At 45.0% G+C, this 26,350-nt stretch overlaps 1 protein-coding gene across 1 annotated transcript in view; it reads right to left on the reverse strand.

Moving 5' to 3' along the window:
* Positions 1-26,350, reverse strand: part of NEURL1 (neuralized E3 ubiquitin protein ligase 1) — a 109,118-nt gene that overhangs the window by 45,659 nt on the left and 37,109 nt on the right. The window lies entirely within an intron of this gene.

Raw genomic sequence — 26,350 nt, forward strand, 5'->3', positions numbered from 1 at the left:
ACATGATGACACACATTCAACACAGTAGCATACTTCTCTGTGTGTATATATTTACATACATGTCACACACTTACTATTATACATCCAAAATTACAGCATATTCAAGTTGGAAGGGACTTCAGGGACCAGTGTTATTGTAACACATGTAGACACTCACATGGTCTCACATACTCACTGCATCCCCATATGCACACACACACACACACACACACACACCATGCTACATGCATTCACAAGGAGTCTCAAGTTCATTCTCCTCTCTCTCTCTCTCTCTCTCTTTCTCTCTCTCTCTCTTTCCCCTTTTCTTCCCTTCCCCCCTCCCCTGTCTGGTCTCTTTCCATACACTCTTTCCTTCCCTTCCTCTCTCCCTCTCTCTTTCCCTCATTCCTTTCTTCCCTTCCTCCCTCCCTCTCTCTCTCCATCTCCATTCCCTTTCCCTCTCTCACTCTCTTTACACAAACACACAAACATACACACAGGCCTCCCCATCCTCAGTACTATATTCTCAACAGAATCAGACTAGGAACAAGGCCAGGTATCCCAAAGCAAGAGGCTACTGAATGTAGGGAACAGAGTCAAGGGAAACTGTGTAGGGTGGTACAGAGCCCCCTTTCCCTTGGCAGAAAGTGACAGACACTGGGGGCGAAATGCAATTGAGAGCCAGAGTCTAGAGCCCAGGGCCGGTGGAAATCCTGAAAGAAAAGGGGAGAGTGGACTCTTCCTCTAGAAGCAATGGCACACCTGTACACGAGGAGTCCTAAAGGGAGTTCTCTCTGACCTTCCCTACCCCTTTGCTCTCTAAGACTGCTGTGACCTTTGCTGCCCCATCTCCTGGAGGGTTCAGTGGTAACCAGTAGCTGTTAGATACCTAGCCAGGCAGCACTGGGGAATCCTGGGGCTCTCTTCCCCAAAAGTCACTACCCACACACATACATTGTGTCTGTCTCCATGTAGCCCCCACCTCCTCTCCAGTCCCAGCATAAGCTCTAGGGCTAGAATGTTTCTGGTTTTAGCCTCAGAGAGAGGTTGAGTAGGCGAAAAATGGGAGCAGCTGCCTCTGGGGAGCAGAGGGCCGGAAAGGGCAGGATTATGTTATCAGATGGATGGTCCAGGTCTCTCAGATGGACAGGACAGGACAAAGGTAAGGAACTGAGTCAGCACTCTCAAGGGATGGGGAGAAATCAATTAGCTGCCACATAGGAGGTCCCTGTGGCTGTCTTCCCCTCCCTTTGCCAGGGAACCTAGTGAGGAGGGAGCATCAGTACACTAGATACCAGTCCCTGGGAAAGGGACTGTCTGCCAAGTTCAGGTAGGCAGGAGGGGAAGGACCCAGTTTATTCATCATCCTGATTCACTTGCTGACCTTCAGCCTGGTGAGATAGTAGCACAGGGTAATAATGCAGAAGCCAGCTCAAATGAGCCCATTGTTAAATTCTGAACACGAGCATTTCTACATCTCAAAAATCCATAAATGTTACAATTCAGGGCTTAATTTGTTTTGCTGGTTGTCTGGACTTAAGAAAGTGATGGAGAATTGTTAATAATAAAAATTAAACTTAAAAGGGTGAGATATAGATGTAGAGATAGAGAAATACATACATAAAGAGAGAGCAGAGAGAGGAGAGGAGAGGAGAGAGAGAGAGTGAGCGCTAGAGCTAGTTGTTAAATATTTACTAGCAAATCACAGGTTATATGTCTGAACTTTCAATGGCTAATGTTCCCATTAACCAAATACCCCTCATCCACCAGGGATGGCCGCCAGGGAATCCTGGCCTTCTCCCTCACTCACCCCCCCCCAAGAAAATTCCCTCTGCCACTAAGGAGAATAAGGAGAAATCAGTTGGGTCCATAATTACACATGTATATATACACATCTTCATATAACTTTAAGGTTTGTAAAGCACTTTACAAATATTAACTCATTTTATCCTCACAACAACCCTAGGAAGTGCTATTATTATTCCCATTTTACAGATAAGAAAACTGAGGGAGGCAAAAGTTAAGTGACTTGCCCAGGGTCACATAGGTAATATGTCTGGGACTGGATTTGAATTCAGGCCTTCCAGACTCCAATCCAGTACTCTATCCATGGCGCCACCTAGCACACATGAACACATGCCCACATAGGACATAAGCTCTTTGAGGGCAGGGACTGACTGTATCATTTCTGATTTTGTATGCCCAGAGCTTGGCACGGTGTTTGGCACATAGTAGGTGTTCAGTAAATGCTTTTACTGTCTGATTGATATGTACATACATGCACAGATTTTTTTTTTTTAATCTTAAATGGTTTCAGGTGTTTTTGTCCTATCTACCTAAACTTTGTTGTTTTTGTTATTTAGTCATTTCAGTTGTGTCTGACTCTTTCTGACGCCACTAAGCAGAGATACTGGCCATTTCCGTCAGCTCATTTTACAGATGAGAAAACTGAAGCAAACAAGGTGAAGTGACTTGCCCAGGGTCACACAGCTAGTAAGTTATCTAAGGCCATATTTGAACTCGCAAAGATTTGTCTTCTTGACTTCAGGCCTGACACTCTATCCATTGTGTCACCTAGCTTCTTTTTACCTAAATTAGATATGGCCTGAACCTTATCTTATGCCTCTGGATCTGCCTAAGAGCTGAATCAGAACTAGGTATGGAGTATAATACAACACACATTTATTAAGCACTTACTGTATGCTGAACACTATGCTGGGGGGGGGGGTAAGGAGAGATGGGAACTTTACATAAAATAGTAACTACCCTCAAGAAGTTTATAGTCTGGAAGGAAATCGGTGTTCTAGAAAGATTTGCTGAGTATTGTTAGCATTTTGCCTGGACACGGGATTCCACTGGTTGGTGAGGATATGTTCTCTACCAATGCATATCTATACTTTACAGTCTTAGAGGGCTGCCTTAGGCAGCAAGAGGTTAAGTAACTTACTCAGTGGGAGTACAGCATGAGTCGAAGGCAAGGCTTAAACTGGTGGCTTCTTATTTCTCTGTCCACTAAGCCACACTCTCCCCATCAGAATCATCAATGGGAATTGGATTTGTTATTTCTTTGGTACAGGAAACTCCAGGGAGAAGAAACTCATATGACGTAGGCCAGCACCCTCTCTACAATTTATAGTCAGAAAGTGTCAAACTCCCTGCAGCAATGGGGAGGACCAGAACCAGATTCGAACGTTTAACAAAAGAAAATTACAGGGGGCAGCTAGGTGGCACAGTGGATAGAGCACCGGCCCTGGATTCAGGAGGGCCTGAGTTCAAACCTGGCCTCAGACACTTGACACTTACTAGCTGTGTGACCCTGGGCAAGTCACTTAAACCCAATTGCCTCACCAAAAAAGAAAAGAAAAGAAAATTACAATACAACATGAATAATGTTCATTTGTGCTTTTCTAAGTCAATATGCAGTTCCAGAAATCAGTCTCTATTAGAGTTTGGCACCAGTGTGAACACTGATCACTCAGGGTCACACGGCAGGTATGTGTCAATAGCAGGACTTGAACCCAGGTCTGCAGGGTTGGCTCTCTATCGAATCTTCCATGACCGTTGGTTGTTATTAATATTATCATTAATTCATTATTAAAAGTAATAATGATTTATAATGAATTATTATTATTGTTATGACACAGACTGGCTGTGACCCTAACTAAGTCACTTTACTTCTCCATTCTCTAGCCTCTGAACTATTTTTCCAGTCTAATTGGACATCATTCCCCTTCCTCCCACACTCTGTGATCCAGGCAAATCAGCCTTCTCTCCATTTAACACCATCTCCCATCTCCAAAGCTTTGCACTGGATGTGTCCCCTATGTCTGGAATTCCTTCCTTCTTCCCTTCTACTTCATCCTTCAAGGTCCAGCTCAGGCACCATCTTCTGTATGAAGTTTTTATGGATCCCTCCCAAATACTAGTGCCCTCCCTCCCAAACTACCCTGTAGTTAACACCTCTCTCTCTCTCTCTCTCTCTCTCTCTCTCTCTCTCTCTCTCTCTCTCTCTCTCTCTCATATATGTATATATATTTGCATTTATTCACCTAACAGTTATGCTATATGTGCTTATATGTATACAAAGAGACACACACTCGTTTCCATTAGAGTGTAATCTCCTTGTGAGCAGGGATTGTTTCATTCTTTGTACTCATATTGCTTGTGCCTAACACAGTGCCTACCCCATGGAAGGCATTTAATAAATGCTTGTTGATTGATTGACTGATTGATATCAGGCTTTCCTCACCTGGGAATTGTCTATATCAATGAAATCACAGTTCCAGACCCTATCCTTATAAGTATTACTGTATTTATGCAGTTCTATATATTGTCTGAAGGTTTTTCCCATAATATCTCATCCACTTGCAGAGCTAGTCCCATCTCCCTGCTCTAGCTGAAACAGGAAGTGGCACCATGATGACCGATATCATTGCTTATATTGCTTTCTAAGTTGCCCACCCCACCCCTTTCCTCATTCCAATCAGAGGCTCCAAGGCTGAGCACATGAAAACCTTTGCTTTCCTCTGGGGACACCCTCCCACCCTTCTCTCCTACAAGCTTCCCTACCATAGCCATTCTCATAGATCCCAATTGCCTCAGGGCCCCAGCCAGACTCTTCTACCCATTCTTTTTTCTCCCAAGGGAAATGGGGGTTAAGTGACTTTCCCAGGGTCACACAGCTAGTGTCAAGTGTCTGGGGCTGGATTTGAACTCAGGTCCTCCTGAATCCAGGGCCAGTGCTCCATCCACTGCGCCATCTAGCTGCCCCCCTTCTACCTATTCTTCAGAAGAAACTAAAGCATGGAGTTGTATTGCCTCTCCCATCATCCTGACCCCTTCTCTCTTTTACTCAAAGAAGCAAAATCTAACTGCACTGTGAGCTGGCTAGATATGGGAATTGCTAGCTAGGAAAAGATATTATACCAACTAAGAGAGCAAAGAGTAAGGTTTTTTGAAATGACATCCTGAAAATGGGATGAAAATGGCCTTGGCAGGGGCCCCTCTCTATAAGAAAGACTGAAAAGAGAAACTTTAGTGAGGCCCACATGCAGAGCCAGAGATGACCCTGACCCTACCCTTCTGCAGATCCCAGGAGAGTGGGCAGGTAAGGCATTATTGTCCCATTTTGCAGATCAAACAACTGAGGACCATAGGCTTCAGTGATTTGTCTAGCTTGTCAGCTATGAAAACTGAACTATAACTCAGAGCCCCTCACTTCCATTCAGAGTCGAGGGGGTAGGGGGAGCTTAATCATGAGGAAGAGCGGGGAAAGAGCAGATCTACTGAGAGTGAATATCCAGAGAGATCCATGGAATTTTGGATGGTGACAGAGAAAGGTCCAGGTGGTAATGCCATCCTCAGAAGAGCAATGGCCATTAGTTTCTGGAAACTAGAATAGGGCTTGGGCTTGAAATATTGATTTATTCATTTTCAAAATCTGCAACAAAGGAAAAATGGTTTTTTATCGATGAGTCGTCTGAAAGGGCAGAGGCCTTTCTTCTCATCTCTGCTGGACAGGAGCCCAGGACCACTCACCCCATATTACTGCCTCTCCCAAGGTCAGGCCAAGAGCCAAGGTCCAGATCTGCAAAGACAGCCTGGCTTCTCTGACGAGAACAAAGTAGAGATGATGGAGCCCAGGGACGTTCTCATTCTGGGGATAGGGGGGCCATCAGTGAGAGCCACCATCAGTTCAGTGAACACCCCCCTCTATGAAAGGGGGAGGGGCAATGGCTATGGGGAGAGAAGAAGTGACTAGAAGTCTGAAGGCCCTCTGATGTCCTCAGTCCCAATGGAGTCCCACTCGGACCCAGTTATACATAGGTATACATAGGTATGTATGGGTATGCATGCCTATGTAAACATGCATATCCCCAAACGGGCTCATACGTGTCCATGTTTATTGATATACACACATATACAGACATTTCCTGAGAGGTCCAACAGTGGTGCAGAATGTGGCTACCCAGAGAAATTCCCACCCCAGCCCAGACCCACTGTGGCAAGTCTCAGCAGAAGGGGAAAAAAAGAACCAGGATCGATTAGTGCACATTTTCATTTCTGCCTCTTTTGATCCTGGCATCTTCAGAACCTCTATTAATAGTAAACATTTGTTTGTGATAACACCAACATCGATGGGATCTAAGAGCTTCTTGGTGGGGATGGATGAGTCCAGTTCAATCTTACTCACAGTCCTAGCAGCTGAAAGGGGGTGGGAGGCAGGGTCACAAGAGGCTTTGGCCCCAATAAGGAGACCTGAAGTGAGATGTGCTTCCGTAGTTACCCTCTATTCTAAAGAAGAGAATATTCTTTTTCTTTTGAGGCAATTGGGGTTAAGTGACTTGCCCAGGGTCACACAGCTAGTAAGTGTCAAGTGTCTGAGGCCAGATTTGAACTCAGGTTCTCCTGAATCCAGGGCTGGCATTCTATCCACTATGCCACCCAGCTGCCCCAAGAATATTCATTTTTAATGTGATTCTATTGCTGTCAATTATCTGTGTGTATACAATATATACTAGTACCAGGCCAAGGAGAGGCACTTAGGGTGCTTGCTTTAATGAAAAGAAAAATGGTTGGTCTGGAATGGTAACTCTTAAAATATTGGATGACGGTTCTTTTAGGTAAATAAGTTTACAATCATCTTGTCTTCACCGCAGCTTATTCAGCAGATACGGACTTTTTTACAGTACAAACATAAACTTATCCCAGTTATCATAATGGCCAAATTACTGACATCTGGATTAATTAAGTTTTACTGTTTTGAAGCTATAACATAAGCCCGTGAAGTAGAAAGGGAAAGAGAGAAGAAAAAAATCCTTCTCTTCATGAGAGGAGAGAAGAGGGAATAAGAGCCATGTTCTCCTTGGGGAGCCCCTGGTCGGGAGGGGCTGGGGAGAGAGACATGGCTTCCATCCTTGGTCTGACGGAGAAAGACACAAACACTGATACAAGACAGAAGACACACGGCAGAGATGTGTAAACATAGGCATGACGGATTCCGGCTGTACATGCTAGAGATCTCAGAATTGGCTGGAGACTGTGGACTTTGTGCTCGAAGCCCAGCTCCAATTAGCCAGGGGTCCCCTTGTTCTAACCTCAGTTCTTCCCATAATTCCTCTTGCCCAGCCCCCTCAGGCTGGCCAAACCACATCCCAAATGCCTTGACAGGTTCCACCAACCCATTCTCCAGCTCATCTGCTTCCACAGCTCTGTTGAAAGAGGGTGGATCAAAGAAGGGTTGGGACCTCTCTCCTTGGCTGTGTCCAAGGTCTGCGGGCAGAGCATCGCCACATGCAGATAAATCATCCCTTCTTCCCACCCCCACCCCCCTTCTGCCCCCTTTTCCAACGGGAGTTCAGGTCCTCTTTTAGAGTAAGTGCAACTGAGGACAAGTGAGGACTGAGCAGTCAGCTCATTCCAGCGCCTGCTGTGGCTTCCCTCAGCACCCACACCACCTTGCTCTCCAATCTACCTTGTAGCCTATCACCCCCATGAAAGATTCACATCTATGGGACTCTAACCCCCATCACTTCAAGGACTCCAATTTATCCAACCATTTAACAAGTCTATCCTGATCTCTGTTCCTGGCCAAGTTGTGGGAAGATGGAGATGGAGTGGAGAAGGGGGTGGGGAGGAGGGGAGCGGAGGGCAGGGCAGGGGAAGGGAGGGGAGAAGAGGGGAAGGGAAAAGGAGGGGAGAGACAGGAGAGGGTAGAGAGATAGAGAGACAGAAAGAAGGGGGAGGGAGGGGAGACACAGATGGGGAGAGAGGGAGGTAAAGACACAGAGAGACAGAGAAAGAGGAGAGATACAGAAAGGGGAAAGGGAGGAGAGGGGGAGACAGAGACAGTGACACAGAGACAAGAGAAACAGAAAGAGGAGAAAGATACAAAAGGGGAGAGAGAGAGATGGAGACAGAGGGAGACAAAGAGACACAGAGAAAAACACAGAGACAGCAAGACACAGAGAGAAGGGGCAGATCCAGAAGCTGCCCTCAGTGAGCACTACCAGGAAATAATCATAACTGACATTTATATAACACTTTAAAGTTTTCAAAACACTTGACCTACATTATCTCATTTGAGCTCCTCAAACACCTTGCAAGAGAGGTACTACAGGCATTATTAATGAGGCCTCCCTAAGCCTCAATTTTTTCATCTGTAAAATGGTGCTAAATAATAGCATCTATATCTCCCAGAGTTGTTAAGAGGATGAAATGAGATAATGTATCTAAAGTGTCTTGCCAAGTTTTATGTTGGCAAAGAATTGGAAACAATGAGGATGATGCCCATCGAATGGGGAATGTGGTACACTAATGCAATGGACTATTACTGTGCTCTGAGGCTAGATTGGAATCGGGGTCTTCCTGACTTCAGGTCAGTGCCCAAGATCTACCACATCATAGATGAGCAGCAAGTGAACAAAGGAGAAAGGCGGGGGAATGAAAGGGCCCAGTTCTTCCTGATGCCAAAACTGTTAGCGTAGGGCTCTGGCATGGGAGCTGAATCTCCAGAGAGGAAGTTTGGGAGGCAGGTGGGAGTGACTCCAATCCATGAGATGCTGAGACACAAACTGGAAAAACAAACAAACAAACAAAAACCCTGGGAAAGGCTGGAAGTGGGGATAAGGGGAACCAAGAGAAAGGACCTATATTCATGACCTGTTCTATTTTTCCTCACCCAGACCTGGGGAGTTACCTGGAAAGAAGTCAGATTTGCTCTGGATTGGCTAGAAAAAAGAAAAAGAAGAAAAAAAAACACATAGAACATGTGGGGGACCGAACATATGATCTCAGTGTCAGAGGATCCAAGCTCTAACTACTTAGCAACTAAACCCAGTCTCCACCATCTATTGTAGCAATAACCAAGACGGACCTGCCTATATTTTCCTGCCTCCCCACCTTTGCTCACGTTTCCCCCCCTGCCTGGAGTGCCGATCCTTCACCTTTCCCTATAGGCATCCTCCCCCAGTATACGTGTGTTAGCCTGGGGGCATGTTAGTGTAGAGTTTGATTCATCTCTGCACCCAAACTAGTGCTAGAGGAATAAAAAGAGAGCCGGCAACCAAGGGTTAAGGCAGCAACAGAATAACCAAATAAAACTTCAGCTCCCACCCCCAGACATTTTCCTCCAGAATGGCTTCCTGCAGCTGTCCTGATCTCCCTATTTACATATTCAGCCATTCACTCCTTGGTCCCTGCCCCCCTCTCTTCTCCCTCCTTCCTCCCTCCCTCATCGTTCCCCCCCACACTCAGATCAAGCTTCCTGTTCCAAGATGCCAGGCCTAGACTCATGTCTCGAAGCTTTCCCTCTGGTTGCCAGCCCCTCACATCCTAAATAGCCCTAAGCAGAGCTGCCCATTTAGACCCGGACAAGGACTGAGTACAGGGGTCCTCATATGCCCCTTAGTTTAGGAATCAGGAGACCTGAGCTTCAACTTCTAGCAAGCTAGGTTGCTAGTTGGTTAACTGTCCAGGATATAGAGATAGAGATGGATACACATACACATGTATATATGTACACACACACGTTTGTGTGTATACATGTACATATATGTATATATGGATGTACACACACAACACAGCTACCAGTCAATCGATCAATGAAAGCATTTATTAAACACCAACTATTTGCTAGGCACTGTGCTAAGACATAAGGATCCAAAGACAAAAGTAAAAAGCACCTGTCCTTGAGAAAATCTAGACAAGGGAAATAGCATATACAAAATATATCAAAGATAATTTGGGGTGATGAGGGCCTGGACTAGGGTGGCAGCTACATATGTGGAGGATGCATGCCCACCTACCTACCCTCTGACTCCCTCTGACACTTCCCCAAGATCTGTTGGAAGGCATTTTTATCCACTGGAAAGAGATACATGCCCCCTGACCTTGCCCTCCCTTCTCCCAGCACCATCACCAATGAGAGCAGCCAGGTGTGCCCTAGAACTTGGAACTTCAGAACGAGCTTTTAAATGAGGAATGGACCAGGAGGGGAAAGGATCTGTCTGACCATTTATCTCTCCCAGCCCATAGCATAGTCAGTCATTCTCTGTCCCTCTGCCTCACTTCCCTGGCCTGGGTCCTCATGAAAGTTCATCCACAGCTCAGTTGCAAGTCCTTAATCTTGGGTCCTTGATGACCTCATTGAAGTATTTGAGAGAGTGTATTTGTATAGTTGATAGGGACACCCCTTAGGTCTTTTTCATGAGGTTTAAATTCTCTAAACGAGATAGAATAGTTGAGAATGATGTAGGCCTGCTATTTTTATCTATCTTTTTGAAGATGAGGAACCTGAAATTGAGAGAGGTTAAATGACTTGCCCAGGGTCACACAGCCAGCATCTGAGGCATGATTTGATATTTCAGTTGATGAAACTACAGAAGGTAAGGAGTAATGCCAACTGTCACTGTCTTAAATGAGATGCTTACAGTCTGTGCTCCTTTTAGATGGCATGAAGAGATGTTTCAGTCAAACTTGATGGAATTAAGAGGTCATGTTTGATCAAAGGATTAGCCATGACCCTGGTGACTCTTAGTTTTCTGTAGGCAATCTAGGTTAAGTGACTAGTGCATGTCAAGTGTCTGTGGCCAGATTTGAACTCAGGTCTTGCTGATTCCAGGGCCAGTGCTCTATCCACTATGCCACCTCACTGACCCTCCTGATGACTCTTAAAAAAGCAAGACACACTTGTGTGTCTCTAAGGACTCACTGTAGTCAAGGGATAGCTCTAGAAAGCAGATCTCTGGAGAAAAGAACCAGCCATTAGGGAGATCTCAGCTCTTGATAAAAACTGTCTTTTCCTAGAAGGCAGTGAAAGGTAAGTTTTTTTCTCTTGGTCCTCCCTACCTTGGCAGACCTCACGCCCAGCAGGGAGTGGGCCCAACAGAGACAGGGGGAGCAACATGAGGATGCCATGAGAATAGAAAGGACAGTAGTGTCCAGCAGTGCTTCAGAAATGTGTTGCCTGGGGGCAGCTAGATGGCGCAGTAGATAGAGCACTGGCCCTGGAGTCAGGAGTACCTGAGTTCAAATCCGGTCTCAGACACTTAACACTTACTAGCTGTGTGACCCTGGGCAAGTCACTTAATCCCAATTGCCTCACTTAAAAAAAAAAAAAAAAGAGAAATGTGTTGCCTGGACCTCGTATATTCTCTATGGGGGTAATTCTCTACTAGTGAACTCTGCCTATGTGAACTGACACTGTGAATTTGTTGGAGGATGTACTTTAGGTTCATGGGAAAAATGCTTTGTTACTATGATTCCTACTGTGCTGTTACATTAAATGCCTTTTCTATGAGTTGTGTCCTCTGGTTTACTATTAAAGGTATATCTATCGGGGCAACTAGGTGGCACAGTGGATAAAGCACCAGCTCTGGATTCAGGAGGACCTGAGTTCAAATCCGACCTCAGATACTTGACACTAGCTGTGTGATTCTGGACAAGTCACTTAACCCTCATTGCCCTGCCCTGCCCCCCCAAAAAAGGTATATGTATCAGTGGGGGTTTGTAAGCTATAATCTTCTGAGTTTGGCCCCACAGAGTACCTTGAACCTGAGTTAATCCCCCTAGGAACTCAACTTGCACACATGAGTCGATGGGGGAGACAGTTTGATAGACAAGGAAACCCCACTAATTCTTGGGACAGTGCTCCTGAGTTTGTCTCTTTAGAAAAAAAAAATGTCTTTTCCAATTATATCTTTTTTTTTTTTTTGGTGGGGCAGTGGGGGTTAAGTGACTTGCCCAGGGTCACACAGCTAGTAAGTGTCAAATGTCTGAGGCCAGATTTGAACTCAGGTACTCCTGAATCCAGGGCTGGTGCTTTATCCACTGTGCCACCTAGCTGCCCCTCAAATTATATCTTGAGATGGATGGATGGATCAGTGGAAGGAAGGAAGGATGAATAGATATAGGCCCATATTAGAGTGGTGGCGTTGGGACAAGAAAAAAAAGGAATGTATGTAAGAGAAGTTGTGGAATTAAAAAGGACAAGATTTGGCAAGTGAGTGAATGTAGAGTAGAAAAGTAAGGAGTCAAGGATGACAAGATGGGGTTTTGAACACAGGTGACTGAAAGGATGGTGGTGGCTTGAGTGGTAAAAGAGAACTATAAAGACAGAATAGGTCTGGGGAGAAAGATCACAAATTTTGTTTTGAACATGTTGAATTTAAGACGCTTGATGGCATTGTTCTAACAGAGACTCAGTTCAACCTCCTGAGCAAAATCCTTGGATTTGCCCTTTAAAAGGGGACAACTCAAGGAGTTGAGGAGGTTACAGATAGACAGAGACCAGGTTCCCTGGAGATAGTTTTGTGTATCCATTTGGTTCCACTAGAAAAACCAAATAGTTCCAAGGGAGCCATATTCATCAAGGACCTTGCCAGTTGAAGAAATAGATCAACTCTGAGACAAAGACTGATGTGGAATAAAAGACATGGAAAGGATTCAGAAGGAACAGTTATCAGACTGGAAAGAGAAGAAAGATTGGTATGCTAGGAAACCACAAATTGGAGGATACTATTTGTCCCTTTGTTGATACTATGAGTCAAGCCTGCTATTTAGATCCCTATGGAAGGTAGGACCTAAAAGGGTTACTCTACTCTCTAGCAATACTTTCTCCTTGTGGTGGGTAGTGCATACACAGAATAGTGTTGTAAATTTGAAGGATTAAATAAGTGCTGAGGTCCTTTCTCTTTCGGATTCTCCTCCCCTGTCCCTACCCCCAGAGCAGTTCTATAAGACCTCATAGATCTAGGAAAGAAAGAGAGCCACTGAAGACAGGAAGGAAGTTATGTTGATAGTTTATGAGTTCAGTTATGAGTTCATTGTTTTTTTCTGTCAGGTTAAATAAAATCTGTCCTATATTCCATGTGGTATTAGCCTAAATCCTCGAAAGGAAGCTGAGGACCCTTTTCCATTTTTGTGTGTGTGTGGAGATTTGGTATATACCATGATCTGCTATTCCTATAGGAAACTCTCTTTGGGGAGGTGAAATACAGAGATTTATGTAAGAAATCTCCTGAACTTGGTCCATAGGAAGTCAGAGCTTCAACAACGGCCCATGAGTTATACAATCCATGTGAACCAAGTAAATTTTCAGTTTTTGTTTTCCTTGTTATCTAATTCCTATGGTTTCATTTATATGAGACATCCTGTAGATTATAGGCTCATAACCTTTTTTGTGTCACAGATCCCTCTGGCAGTCTGGTGAAGTCTATGGACTCCTCAACATAATGGTTTGTTGGGAGCAGCTAGGTGGCAGAATGGATAAAACAGTGGCCCTGGATTCAGGAGGACCTGAGTTCAAATCCAGCCACAGACACTTGATACTTACTAGTTCTATGACCCTGGGCAAGTCACTTAACCCTCACTGCCCCACAAAACAAAAACACAAACACAAACAAAAACCCATAATGGTTTGTTGCCTACTTTCAAGATGGAAGAAAATGCTAGATTTCTATTAGAGGTTAGTGACAATAATGAATTTTTTTCTCATCCAAGTTTCCAGGCCCCCTGAAAACTATCCATGGACCTCTTGGGGATCTTTGGTCCCCAAGTGAAGAACACCTGAGAAAGATTGTAAATTCCATGAGATTAGGAGTCACATCTTATCCATCTTCATCTGTCCCCAGTGCCTGAGAGAAGGTCCTATACATAGTATGCACTTAATATTTGTGAAATTGAATCCAATTAAGTTGATAATAAGACCTCTATTCAATCCAGAGATAGGCACAAAGTGGGTCCTTACAGAATCACAGTCAGAGTTGGAAGGGACCCCAGAAGTCATCTAGTTACTACAACCTATACCTAAACAAAAATCTCACCTTCAACATCCTCAACAATTATTAATCCAGCCTCTGCTAGAAAAGCCCCAGTGAAGGGGAACTCACTACCTTCCAAGGAAGACCAATCAACTTCTAGACAGCATGAATTGTCAAAAGGGTTTCCCTTATACTGATCCAAAGTCTTCCCCATCTATAGCTTCTGACTATTTTTCCTTGTTTTGACCTCTTGGGCCAAACAGAACAAATCTAATCCCTGATAGCTCTTCAAATATTTGAAGAGCACATTCATACTCCTTTCCCCCAACCCAACTCAAGTCGGTTTTTTTCTAGGCTACAACTCAGTTCATTTAAACAATCCACATATGGCATGATCTTCAGTCCTCTCATCATGAAAGGATGATGGTGTGTGTGGATCAATTTTTAACTGGGGAGTGTAACAGTAAAAGGAATTTATGGAAGAAGGATGGATTCTGGAGAAAAGATAATGAATTTAGTTTGGGACATGTTGAGTTTGAGATGCCTGCAGGATATTTGCTTTGAAATGTCCACCCTCCTCTGGTCATTTTCCAGTTTGCAAATGTCTTTCCTAAAATGTGAAGTCCAGAACTGAACCTAACACTCATGGTGTACAGGGTAGCATGAGTGTAGCATGATTGTTACCTGCTTCATTATGCAGTCTAGAGTCACCTTTTTTTTCAGCTACTGTGGCACATTATTGATTCATATGGAGCCTGTGGTCTACTGAAACCCCCAGATCAATCCAAGAATTCTCTACTTAGCACCAACCACATGCCCAGCACAGAAGGGAAAGATGCAGGCACTCCCATTCAGGAATGTATGAGTTAGTTGGGGACACAACACATGAAAAAGAGGACAAACTCCAGGCAAAATTTGCTAAGTGCCCCATGAGCGATGCAGATGGAAATGATGTCAGTTGTGAGAAAGGAGACATCGGTGTGGGCTAGAATGGGCCAGTAGCAACATGGATGGGAAGACTTCGAGCTGGGCCTTGAGGGATGGAATGGGTAATATTCAGACAAGCAAATGGCCAAAGCAAGTTTACAGAGACAGGAAAGTACATGATGCACCTGTGGGACAGTGAAGAGATCAACTTGGCTGGAGTGAAGGGTGTATGTGTATATATACATGTACATGTATATAATATATAAACCACACATAATATACATGTGTGTACACAAACGCAGAGCACACATGTCTTATGCTGACGTGTGTATGTGTGTGTACATGATGTGTGATTGGGCCAGATTGTTGAGGTCCTTAAATGTCAGGATTAGCGATTTGATTATACTGATGGTGATGATGGAAAGGAAAGATAAGACTATGGGGGCCTGAAAACTAATCCATCTTTTCCCTCCCCCCCACCAGTTCTCCATTTTTCCTCTATCTAGTTGAAAGGGTTACAGAGGCTGAGACCAACCCACCTTGGGAAATAAGTGGTGCCTCTACCCACAAGTGAATGGCTGGATAAAGTTGGCCTGCTGATTAAATATTAACTCAGCTGCACCTGGGGTTTGCACCTGCACAGGACCACAGATGTCTGCTTATCTGCCTCCTCTGCTCTTCTCCCTCCACAGCCTCCCAGGATGGCACCACCCTTGTGTGTGCTCCCAGGTACTCTGAGTCTCTGCTGCTTCTCTCAGTCTATCTTCCCATTCTCTTTTTTCCCCTCTCTGTATTTCTAACTCCCTATCGCTACCTATGTTTCTCAGATCCTCTTTCACTATTTCTCTCACTCACATACTATCTCTTCATTTCCCTATTGTGCTCGCTCGTTCTCTCTCACTCGCTCTCGCTCTCTCTCTCTCTCTCTCTCTCTCTCTCGCTCGCTCTCTCACTCTTGCTCTCTCGCTCGCTCGCACTCGCTCGCACTCGCTCTCTCTCTCTCTCTCGCTCTCTTTTGCTCTCCGCCTCACTCTCTCCTTTCTCTTCTCTTCTTTGCATGCTCTCTCGCTCTCTCTCTCTCGCTCGCTCGCACTCGCTCTCTCTCTCTCTCTCTCTCTCTCTCTCTTGCTCTCTTTTGCTCTCCGCCTCACTCTCTCCTTTCTCTTCTCTTCTTTGCATGCTCTCTCGCTCTCTCTCTCTCTCTCTCTCTCTCTCTCACTCTCTCTCGCTCTCTCTCTCTCTGATTTTGGGGAGACTGATTTTAATTCTTATTCCCACATATTTCATTAGGTAAGGGATGATCCAGTAGCTGGTCTAAATTCCCCTAACCTCAGGACTGAGGTTGGTGGGACCAGACCCAGTCCTTTTCCATCATCTCCAAGAGTCCTAGCCAAGCAGACTGGCCTGCTCTGTTAATCCAGACCATGTTGCAGGGACATTTTGAATTCTTTCTCCCCACTGTCAGGTGGGACAGCAGGACACTCCACTTGAAGACAAGAGAAAGGTTCTGCCTCACCAGTGGTTGAAATCACTGATGGAGCTATAAGCAGTCCTGGGTGAATCAGGGCACCAGGCTTCCTCTCAGGAGTGGGTGTATTGAGGGGGAAAGTAGTACCTTCTTCCTGTGGCAAAGACTCTTACTGTACTTTGACCCATGGTCCCTTCCCAGCCTTTAATTCCCTGTGGAACAACCTCCTCATGATTACTCTCTCCAGATCCCCTAGTCTTTCCTACCAACCCCCTTGAAGTCAAGGGTAAGACCCTGTAGAGACTCTCTCCTGGTTTGGACCTCCCCTTCCCACACCCCCCAAACACACACCCACAAAACTTTCTTTGGCTTGGTGAAAGAATTCCTAGTAAAGGTTCCAATACCACAATCAGAGTTTTACCCTTTGGGAGTAGGGCATTGACCACCCCCACTCCTCTTTTAAAAAGCCAAGTACCCCCGGAGAAGGGTACTTCTTGGAGACTTTATCATAGGCTCTGAAGAAGTTGAAAAACATAGGTAAAAATAAGGAAGAGAGGGAGGGAAGGAAGGGAGAAAAAAAGGAAAAGGAGAAGAGGAGGGAAAGAAAGGAGTGAGGAAGGGGGAAAGATGAAGGAGGAGATAAGGAAGAAAGAGGGGAAGAAGGAGAGAGGAGAGAAAAGGGGAGGGGAGAGGGAAAGAGAAGAGGAGGAGGGGGGAAAGAGGGAGAGGAAGAAGAAAGGGAGGAGAGGGAAGGGAGAGAGAAAGAAGGGAGCTTCACCTCCCTCACAGGACAGCTGGCAGGAGGGACATCCATGTATCCCCCCCTTACAGCTCAGCCCCTGTGGTTCTTAATCTGCAGCTTAGAGAAACCCAACACCATGCCTCTAAGAGTGGTCAAGCCTGTCCAGGAGCAAATAGCCCAGCCCAGCCCAGCCCATTATAAACACAGCCAGAAAAGTTCCAATTCAAGAGGAGACCTATTGATATATCAGGACCCTGGCTCCAGCCTGAGCACACACAGACTAATTCAATTTCCCAAGATTTCCAGAACCCCTCTGCCTCTACATATGGCCTTTAGCCTGCTGCCCGAATACCACAGAGAGTGTTTAACTTTTTAAAATGTGTTTGTAAGTGAGAGGATTTCTGAGGGGGAAAAAACCCTTCATTCTGTTTTCTTTCAGGGTAAATCATAAAGGAGAGGGGCTGAGAAGAGTGTGACATCGTGGCCAACCAAAGCTACTGATTAAAGGATGAATTCTTGGCCTCCTATCCCTCAGTGACAACACTCATATTCTTCACCCAACTCAGAGATCAGCATGAGGAGCACCACCAAGGAGGCTTAAGGTCAACGCTGACCACAGCAGCTCTCTATAAGATGATGAGCTATGGACTAGGAGACTCAGGTTTTGGTTCTAGATCTGACCTTCATTTAATGTTTAGCCTTGGCCACTAAGTCACTTCATGTCTTAGAAGTTCAGTTTAGCTTTTTCCCATCTGTAAAATGGGCATCATCATGCCAGTCCTAACTACTTTTTGTAGATGTTATGAAGATGGAGGAGGTAGAAAATGTGAAAGGGCTTTAGAAAGCAATGATCACTTTTTGACTTCTCGATGGGTAGAGAAAAGGGAGGGGAGCAAGGGAGAGTATTTGGAACTGAAAATTTTTTAAAATATATTTAATTTTTAAAAAAGAAAAAGAATTTCTGCAATTTTGTTACTGAGTTAAATTTAATATACATTTCAAAATATCTTTATGTAACAGAAGTCCATGATTTCATTTTAGAAGTTTTAGAAGTATCAACCCTTTTAAAAATGGAAAATAGATTTTCTTTACTCAAGAAAAAAGCCTTCCAATTCACTCACTGGAATGGAACCAGGGACAGAGGCATAAAAATACCCCTCCAAAAAAAAAAAATGGGAGAGAAACTCAGAGCATAAATTTTGTCACCAAGACAACAGGAAAAACCTTAACTTTGGGGGGGATACCAGACTCATTGCCTTGGGTATCACTCTCCTCTTAAAATCTCATAGACCCCCATCTCTCCCCACCAATGCTCCCAGATCTGCCTTGACTGTTACACAGTTTGTATCTGCCCTGATATGCACAAGAGTAACATTTGTGGGCAGCATCCCAAGGGGAAGACATGGGACATGACCTGCTATGGGGTCACAGAACTACAGGATGTCAGAACTGGAAGGAAACCCTAAAACCACCTAGTCCAACTCATATTTTACAGATGAGAAAACAGGCCCAAGAAAGGGGAAGTCACAGAGGCCATTGCCATCAAATGTCAAGGAGGGGCCAGCTAACCCTCTCTGATAAAACCTTCACATCTGCAAAGTGAATTACACTTCCCAAAGTGTTTCCATTAACATTATTGCATTTGATCATCCCAATAGCCCTGTATGAGAGGTAGGCAGGGGGAAGTCGATTCTATTATACAAATTCTATTATACAAACTGAGGTCTAGAGAGAGAGCAAGCAGTTAAGTGAGATGCTAAGTCACAATGTCCATTCAGGTCTCCTCGCTCCTGGCACCTGGTCTCATCTTGTGGTCTCTCTTTCTTTCCTTTCTCTGTTCTCACTTCTTTCCTCCATTCCCCATGCCCACCTATCATCACTCAGACCAGCTAGGAGCCATTGGGCCTGCGATCAGCTCATCCGAAATCCTTCAGTCCTTCCAAAGCTATAAACATTACTTTCCTACCAGCAGAGGCAAGACCAGGATCCCCTCCCCCAAACACCAAACAAACACCATCAACTCCATCTTGATCATTCAGCATTCATCCTCTCCCATTGAGACAGGGCAAGCAAGGCACAGAGACAGCAAGCACCCATCAGTGTAAAGCTGCAGCTGAGGGGACCAGATCATTGGTAGTTTTCTACTTTAACTAATTATTCTTGCTTAACTAGATACTAAGCCCTATTGTGTCTACTCTGTTAAAGGGCTGAACATGCTAGTAGCCACCCTCTAAATTCAGCACCCTGAGGAAAATCCCCAGTTCCCCTGTTCCAGTTACAACTGTGCCTATGATCCTTATCTCTCCCCTCCATGTGGCCCCAGTTCAGTTCCTCCCTGGCTGGAGGGGAGCCTAGTGGGGTATGGTGAGGGCAAGGAACACTGAGCAGATTGTTTGGGGTACTGAGTCAGAGTTCTCACTTGATCACTGACTTGCCCGTGAGACTCTGGACAAGTCATTTATTTCTCCCCTCAGTTTCCTCATCAGTCAAATACGGCCTAAAATTGTCTGCTCCATTTAAGAGAGGCTGACCTCCTGCTGTCTAGTCTATGGACCAAACCCCCAGCATGCAGAGCAGCTCCGAGGGCATCCCTCTGCAGCATTAGTGCCACATGGGCCAGCCCCAATATCTTAAGGCCCGTTTGGAGAGCCCAGGCTAGGACAAATGATAAAGACCGAACGAAGCTCCAGCCTCGCCCCCCTGAAGCCCCGCTGAATCCCCATGAGAAACAATGAAAGTCATTCCAAATAAGGAAACTTGCTGCAAACACCCCTGCAGCAGCCCTGTTCCGGCTGGTTTATGTTAGCAGGACAAGACTAAACAGACCTTCACATTTCCAATATTAACCACTAAAAATGAAAAAGTGATTGTTTGTCTACAGAACACAGAGATGAGGGCACGCTCCCTCACAGCCCCTGCGCCTGCCTGATTTTATCAGATCGCTTCCTGTCCCCCTAGGCAGCTTCTCCTACGTTACCTGGAGACCAGGGGCCCTTCGGCGCTATCTTTGCTCACCACCTGCTCGCCTTCCAAGCGCCTAATTATGGAGCTGTCTTAACCATCACTCCCCCTTTTCCCTACACCCAGTACTGTGAGAACTCCTCCCTTATGTTACTGCTCTGTTCAAGAACCTACCAGGGCTCTCTACTCCCTAACACAGTGGTCAGCAACATGCATTTATGAAGTGCCAACTGAATGCCAGGCTCTGTGCTGGGTGTAAGAGATACAAAGAGAAAACAGCCCTTGTCCTTCATAGAATGGAAGCTTCAAACTCAACACTTATGTAAGAGTCCAAACTTTTAAACTCTCAGGGCCTCAGCCTCTTAATTTGTAAAAGGAGGGGATCTCGGCCTCAGACACTTAACACTTACTAGCAGTGTGACCCTAGGCAAGTCACTTAACCCCAACTGCCTCACCCAAAAAAAAAAAAAAAAGAGGGGATTGGACTAACCAGATGATCACTTGGGTCCCTTCCAGTTCTAAATCCTTGTGTCTTCACTATGGCATTCAAGATTTCCACTAGGTAAAGGAGGTCATTCCTTGGCTTGCTTCTGACCTAGCCTTCTCAATCACTGAATGGGCATTACCACAGGCAAACTGAGGAGGTGCCACTTGGGGAGAAAAGAGATGAGGAGGGAGCACATGGAAGACAGTGTGTGCAACACAAGAAAGAAGGAATTGGAACAGTGAATTTGTAGGGTAAGCTACTAGTTGAATTTGTTTGAAATATAGAACACGTGTAGGGGTCAGGGCTAGAGTAGTTTGGGGTAAGATCATAAATTATAAATTCCAGGATATCCTAGAAGTGATAGGGAGCCACTGAAGGCTTTTGAGCAGGGGAGACACATGATTAGACTTGCTGTGTATAAAGATTTTGGCAGCTATGCAAAGGACAGATTGAAGCGGGAGAGAACAGAAGTAGAAAGATCCATGAGGAGGCTATTACAATAGTCCAGGTAAGAATAGGGTCACGTTAAGTGAACTGATGTTGAGTGAAGTGAGAAGAACAAGAAGAACATTGTACACAGTAACAGCAACATTGTTTGATGATCTACTGTGAATGACTTCCTTCTTCTCAGCAATACAATGATCCAAGACAACTCCAAAACAATCATGATAGAAAATGCTCTCCATATCCAGAAAAAAGAACTGTGGAATCTGAATGCAAATTGAACCATACTGTTTCTACTATTTTTGTTGTTTTTTTTCTTTTGGGGGGGTTTTCCCTTTTGGTCTGATTCTTTTTTTCACAACATAACTAATGCAGTAATATGTTTAATTTGATTGTACATATATAACCTATATCAGATTGCTTACTGTCTTGGGGAGGTGGGGAGAGAAGGGAAAAAATTTAGAACTCAAAATTTTATAAAAACAAATGTTGAAAACTATCTTTACATGTAACTGGAAAAAATAATAAAATATTCTTAAGATTAACAAAAAAGGGGGGGCAGCTAGGTGGTGCAGTGGATAGAGCACCGGCCCTGGATTCAGGAGGTCCTGAGTTCAAATCTGGCCTCAGACACTTGACAATTACTAGCTGTGTGACCCTGGGCAAGTCACTTAACCCCAATTGCCCTGCCAAAAAAAAAAAAAAAAAAGACAATGACGACCAGGGTCATGGCTATATGAGTGGAAGGAAGGAGGACTTATGTAAAAGATGTTACCAAGGTAAAATTGACAAGATGTGGCATCTTATTAAATGTTGAGAAGAGAAGGTACAAGTCAGGGATGACTCCAAAGTTAAAAATTCGGATTACCAGGAGGATGGTGGTACTCTCAACGGAAACAGAAAAGTTTGGAGGAGGGGTAAGTTTTGAAGGAAAGAGAAGCTATTATTTTTGGATGTGTTGAATTTGAAAAGCCGGGTAGAGATTACTGAGCAGGTGGTTGGTGTTATGGGCTTAGCATTCTAGTGAAAAAAATGAAGCTAGATATATAGATTTAAGAGTTGTCTCTAAGGAGATGATTGTTAAATACATGGGGAATGTTGAAATCACCAAGAGATAGTATAGGGTGAAAAGAAGAGAGAGCCCAAACCTGAGCTCTGAGGGACACTCACACTTAGGGGATGGGGGACAGATGGTGAAACAGCAATGGAGGGTGGCAAGGGGTAGTAGTCACATAGGAGGATCTGGAGAGAACAGTGCCCCCATGGAAGGGGAGGGCATCCAAGGTGGGGGTGGGGATGGGGAAGGGGTGATAGTGTCCAAATCAGCAGGTCAAGAGGAAAAGAGCTGAGAAAAGGCCACTGGATTTAGCAGCTAAGAGATCGTTGGTAACCTTGGAGAGAGTCGTTTCAGTAGAGCAGTGGTATCAGAAGGCCGATTATAAGGGGCTGGGAAGTGAGTGGGTGGAAAGGAAATACTGGCATCAAGAGCAGGCCACTCTTTCTAAGAGCCTGGCAGTGAAAAGGAGGAGAGATGAGAAATGGGATAATAGCTTCAGGGGCCCGGGCACTGAACTCCATCCCCAGTAGGCTGCCTTCTGCCTCTCTTCTCCTTCCCTTGAATGACTTCCTACTCTACTCTTTGGCAATCCAAATCCTACATCCCAAGCCCAGTTTAAGCCCAAAATCTTCCAGAGAGTCTTAAGGAGCTTCCTCTCCTCTGTACTCCCAGGATGAAGTCACAAAATAAAAGCATTTGCTTTACTCTTTTTTTTTTTTTAAGTGAGGCAATTGGGGTTAAGTGACTTGCCCAGGGTCACACAGCTAGTAAGTGTTAAGTGTCTGAGGTCAGATTTGAACTCAGATACTCCTGACTCCAGGGCCGGTGCTCTATTTTTTTAAATTTAATTTAATTTTACATATAAGGTATTTTATTTTTTCCATTACATGTAAAGATAGTTCTCAACTTTTGTTTATACAAGCTTTACAATTTCAGATTTTTCTCCCTCCCTCCCCCCTCCCCTAGACAGCAGGTAATCTGATATGTTATATCTATATATCTATATACATATATATCTATACATACATATATATACACATAATAACATTAATCCTATTTCTGCATTAGTCCTGTTATAAGAGAAAAAATCAGAGCAATGATGAAAAACTTCAAAATAGAAAAAAACCCAACAGCACCAAAAACAAAAGAAATAGTATGGTTCATTCAGCATCTATACTCCACAGTTCTTTTTTTTTTTTCTTGGATTTGGAGATCCTCTTCTATCATGAGTTCCCTGGAACTCTTCTGTACCATTGCATTGGTGAGAAGAATATAGTCCATCACAGTAGATCAACACTCAATGTTGATGATACTGTTGCTTTACTCTTTCTAAAGAATCTTTCGTCTCCTTTGCCATCCTAGAGATCTGGGTTTCCCATGGAGGTAGTGGGTGGGAGGTGGGGGAGTTTGGAAGGGTCGAAAGCAGAAGTTTGGGACATCGACCACTCACATGCAACAGATCGTGCAAATTATCCTTTATTAATTTTGTTCCTCATTTGGATGAAAAACTGGAAGGTCACTGGAAAAAGGGAAATGCCCTTGAGTTGGTGGTGAACAGAGGGGGCAAAGGTGTGGTGCAAAGACTCGAGACTAAGAATCGGGGGTATGTGAGTTCTGGTACCAGTTCTACCCATGACTTACTAAGTGCCCTTGGGCAAGTAACTTCTTGTTATGGGCCTCAGTTACCTCTCTATAAAAGGGGCTTAACAGTACTAGCCCTGCCGAAGAGACTACAGTTCTACTACTCTGTAGAGAGACTACAGAAGAGAACAAAAGAGTTTTCAGGTGTGGAGAAAGTCTAGTGCTGTGGGAACTGCAGGAAGAGACATCATTGGTTCTCTAACCTAGCTCCGCCAATGTGTGTGGAGGCTTGCCTCACTTATTCCCCTTACCTGTATCTTCACTTCCACCTCTACAATATGAGGAGGCTGAGCTAAATATAGTGTCTACCATCCCTCCCAGCTCTGACATTCCATGAGTCTATAAAAATGTCTTATACATGGGAGGAGACCTCTTCGTTCTCTTTTGGCATCATTATTGACCCAAGGAAACAGACTCTGTTGAAGGGAACAAGCATTTTCTGGAGCTGAGGGCTAAGGAACTCTGACTATGAACTAAAATCAGAGCTAAAACTAGGATGAGGTGAATGGGGGTTTGCCTCAGATACCAATATGTGGTGGGGTGTTTCCTCCTTCCTGAAGTCTATCATCCCTATGCATCATGCTTCTCAGTCCTCTGTCGTTCTCCTGTGATCCCTGTGGGGTTTGGGAAGGAAGGTGAACTTCAGGAGAAATCATGGGAGGAACAAGTCACCCCTCCTCTCCCTATGACTACATCCAAGGTCCAAGTGTTTCTCCCAGGGCCCGCCTGCCCCAGGTGCAAGAACTCTTAGTTACAACTCTGATTGAAGTAGACATTCCTTAGCCAAGCTCCAATCTAAACAAGAGCTAGAGACTTGGAGGTGGGGGAGGAGGGAAATACAACAAAGATTTAAATCCCAGAACCACCACAGAGGGAAAGCAGAGCCAGCAGGGCCCTCTCAGATGATGGTTTAAAATGTCTTATCTCCCCACGCCTAGTTTGTGTGAGATCCATCCAAACAGCTGTCAAGCAGCCAGCTCCTAGCCTGTCCCTAGGCAATCTGGCCTACTCAGGCTGCCTCCCCCCCTTGCCCTTTCTATTCCATAAGACAAGACACATTCAGTTTATGCTCCTGTTCCCAGAGGCCTCTCAGTGCAAATTAAGGTCTGATTGGTGCTAATCAGATGGAACTGACAGGGCCCAGGGAAGCCCGGCTGATGTCACTATTCATCTGGTTCATGGAACAGTCCCAGTAGCTGCCTGCAGACTCCACCATCAATGCCTGCTTTGACCCACCTCACCCTGTGGGGAAGGGATGCGTCAAAGGAGTGTAGGTCATGGGTCTAGACTTGGAAGGGACCTTAGAAAGCCATCTAGTGAAACCCCTTCATTTCACAGATGAGGAAAGAGGCCCAGAGAAAGTGACCTAGAGCTGGGATTTGAACTCAGGCCTCACCTTGGCACCAACCTGCCTCCAGCCATTGGCCATGAGTTATTCCTTTAGGTTAAGCCTTGTGCTAGGAGCCTATATACAGGCAGCCTTCCCTGACCATGCCATCTCTCCAGCTTTGAGAGTCTAGCACACAGTTTGGCTCATGATTATATACTGTCTTCTCTAGATGATGCAGTGGATAGAATGCCAGGCCTGGCATCAGGAAGTCAGGAAGACTCATCTTTCTGAGTTCGAATCTGGCCCCAGACAACTTACTAGTTGTTTGACCCTGGGCTAGTCACTTAACCCTGTTTGCCTCAGTTTCCTCATCTGTAAAATGAGCTGAAGAAGGAAATGGCAAACCGCTCCAGTATCTCTGCCAAGAAAACTCCAAATGGGGCCACAAAGAGTTGGATACAAGTGAATGACAACCGTCCTCTAATCATTTCACTCCTGTAAAATCCCTCCATCAGGCTCTGTGAACTCCTTCAGGGCAGAGAGAGTTTTCTCCTCTTCCTAACTCCCCCTCAAGGCCTAGTCTGGGAACTTGCACCTGATAGAAGCTCATTAAATATTGAGTAAATGATTCATTGATATTCACTGCCTCTCCAGAGGGGAGGGGGCTCCCCTTCTTGGGGACTGTGTTCATATGTATGCTCCTGAGCTCTCTTCCCATTGTTCCTACTCATCTTCCACGGGTAGTCATCTTCTCTTTGCTTCCCTGTTTGGCCCTAGAGCCGCCGGGCTCACGCAGGTAGTTTGGAGAATTCACCTCCCTCAATCAATCAATCGACAAGCATCAATTAAGCCCCTATTACACGCCAGGCATTGTACTAGGTACTGGAGACATAAAGACATAATTGAGAGGGGCAGCTAGGTGGTGCAGTGGATAGAGCACTGGCCCTGGATTCAGGAGGACCTGAGTTCAAATCCGGCCTCAGACACTTGACACTTACTAGCTGTGTGACCCTGGGCAAGTTACTTAACCCAAACTGCCTCACCAAAAAACAAAACAAAACAAAAAGACATAATTGAAATAGTGCCTGCCCTCATGGAGCTTACATTTTGTAAGGGGAGACCAACATGTATCCATACTAGTCTATACATATAAGCCTAGAAAGGTAGGTCTGTGCTGGGTAGTAAAGGACTTTAAATGTCAAACAGAAGAGATTGTGTTTGATCCTAGAATAAGGAACCACTGTAGACTACTGAGCAGGGAATTGACACAGTCAGACATTTGCTTTAAGAATGCCTGGGGGGGGCAGCTAGATGGCGCAGTGGATAGAGCACCGGCCCTGGAGTCAGGAGTACCTGAGTTCAAATTCGGCCTCAGACACTTAACACTTACTAGCTGTGTGACCCTGGGCAAGTCACTTAACCCCAATTGCCTCACTAAAAAAAAAAAAAAAAAGAATGCCTGGGGGAGGGGGCAGCTAGATGGCGCAGTGGTTAAAGCACCAGCCCTGGATTCAGGAGTACCTGAGTTCAAATCCGGCCTCAGATGCTCTACAC

Source organism: Dromiciops gliroides, chromosome 2 (assembly GCF_019393635.1).
Source record: "Dromiciops gliroides isolate mDroGli1 chromosome 2, mDroGli1.pri, whole genome shotgun sequence".
In the NCBI taxonomy this organism is placed as follows: domain Eukaryota; kingdom Metazoa; phylum Chordata; class Mammalia; order Microbiotheria; family Microbiotheriidae; genus Dromiciops; species Dromiciops gliroides.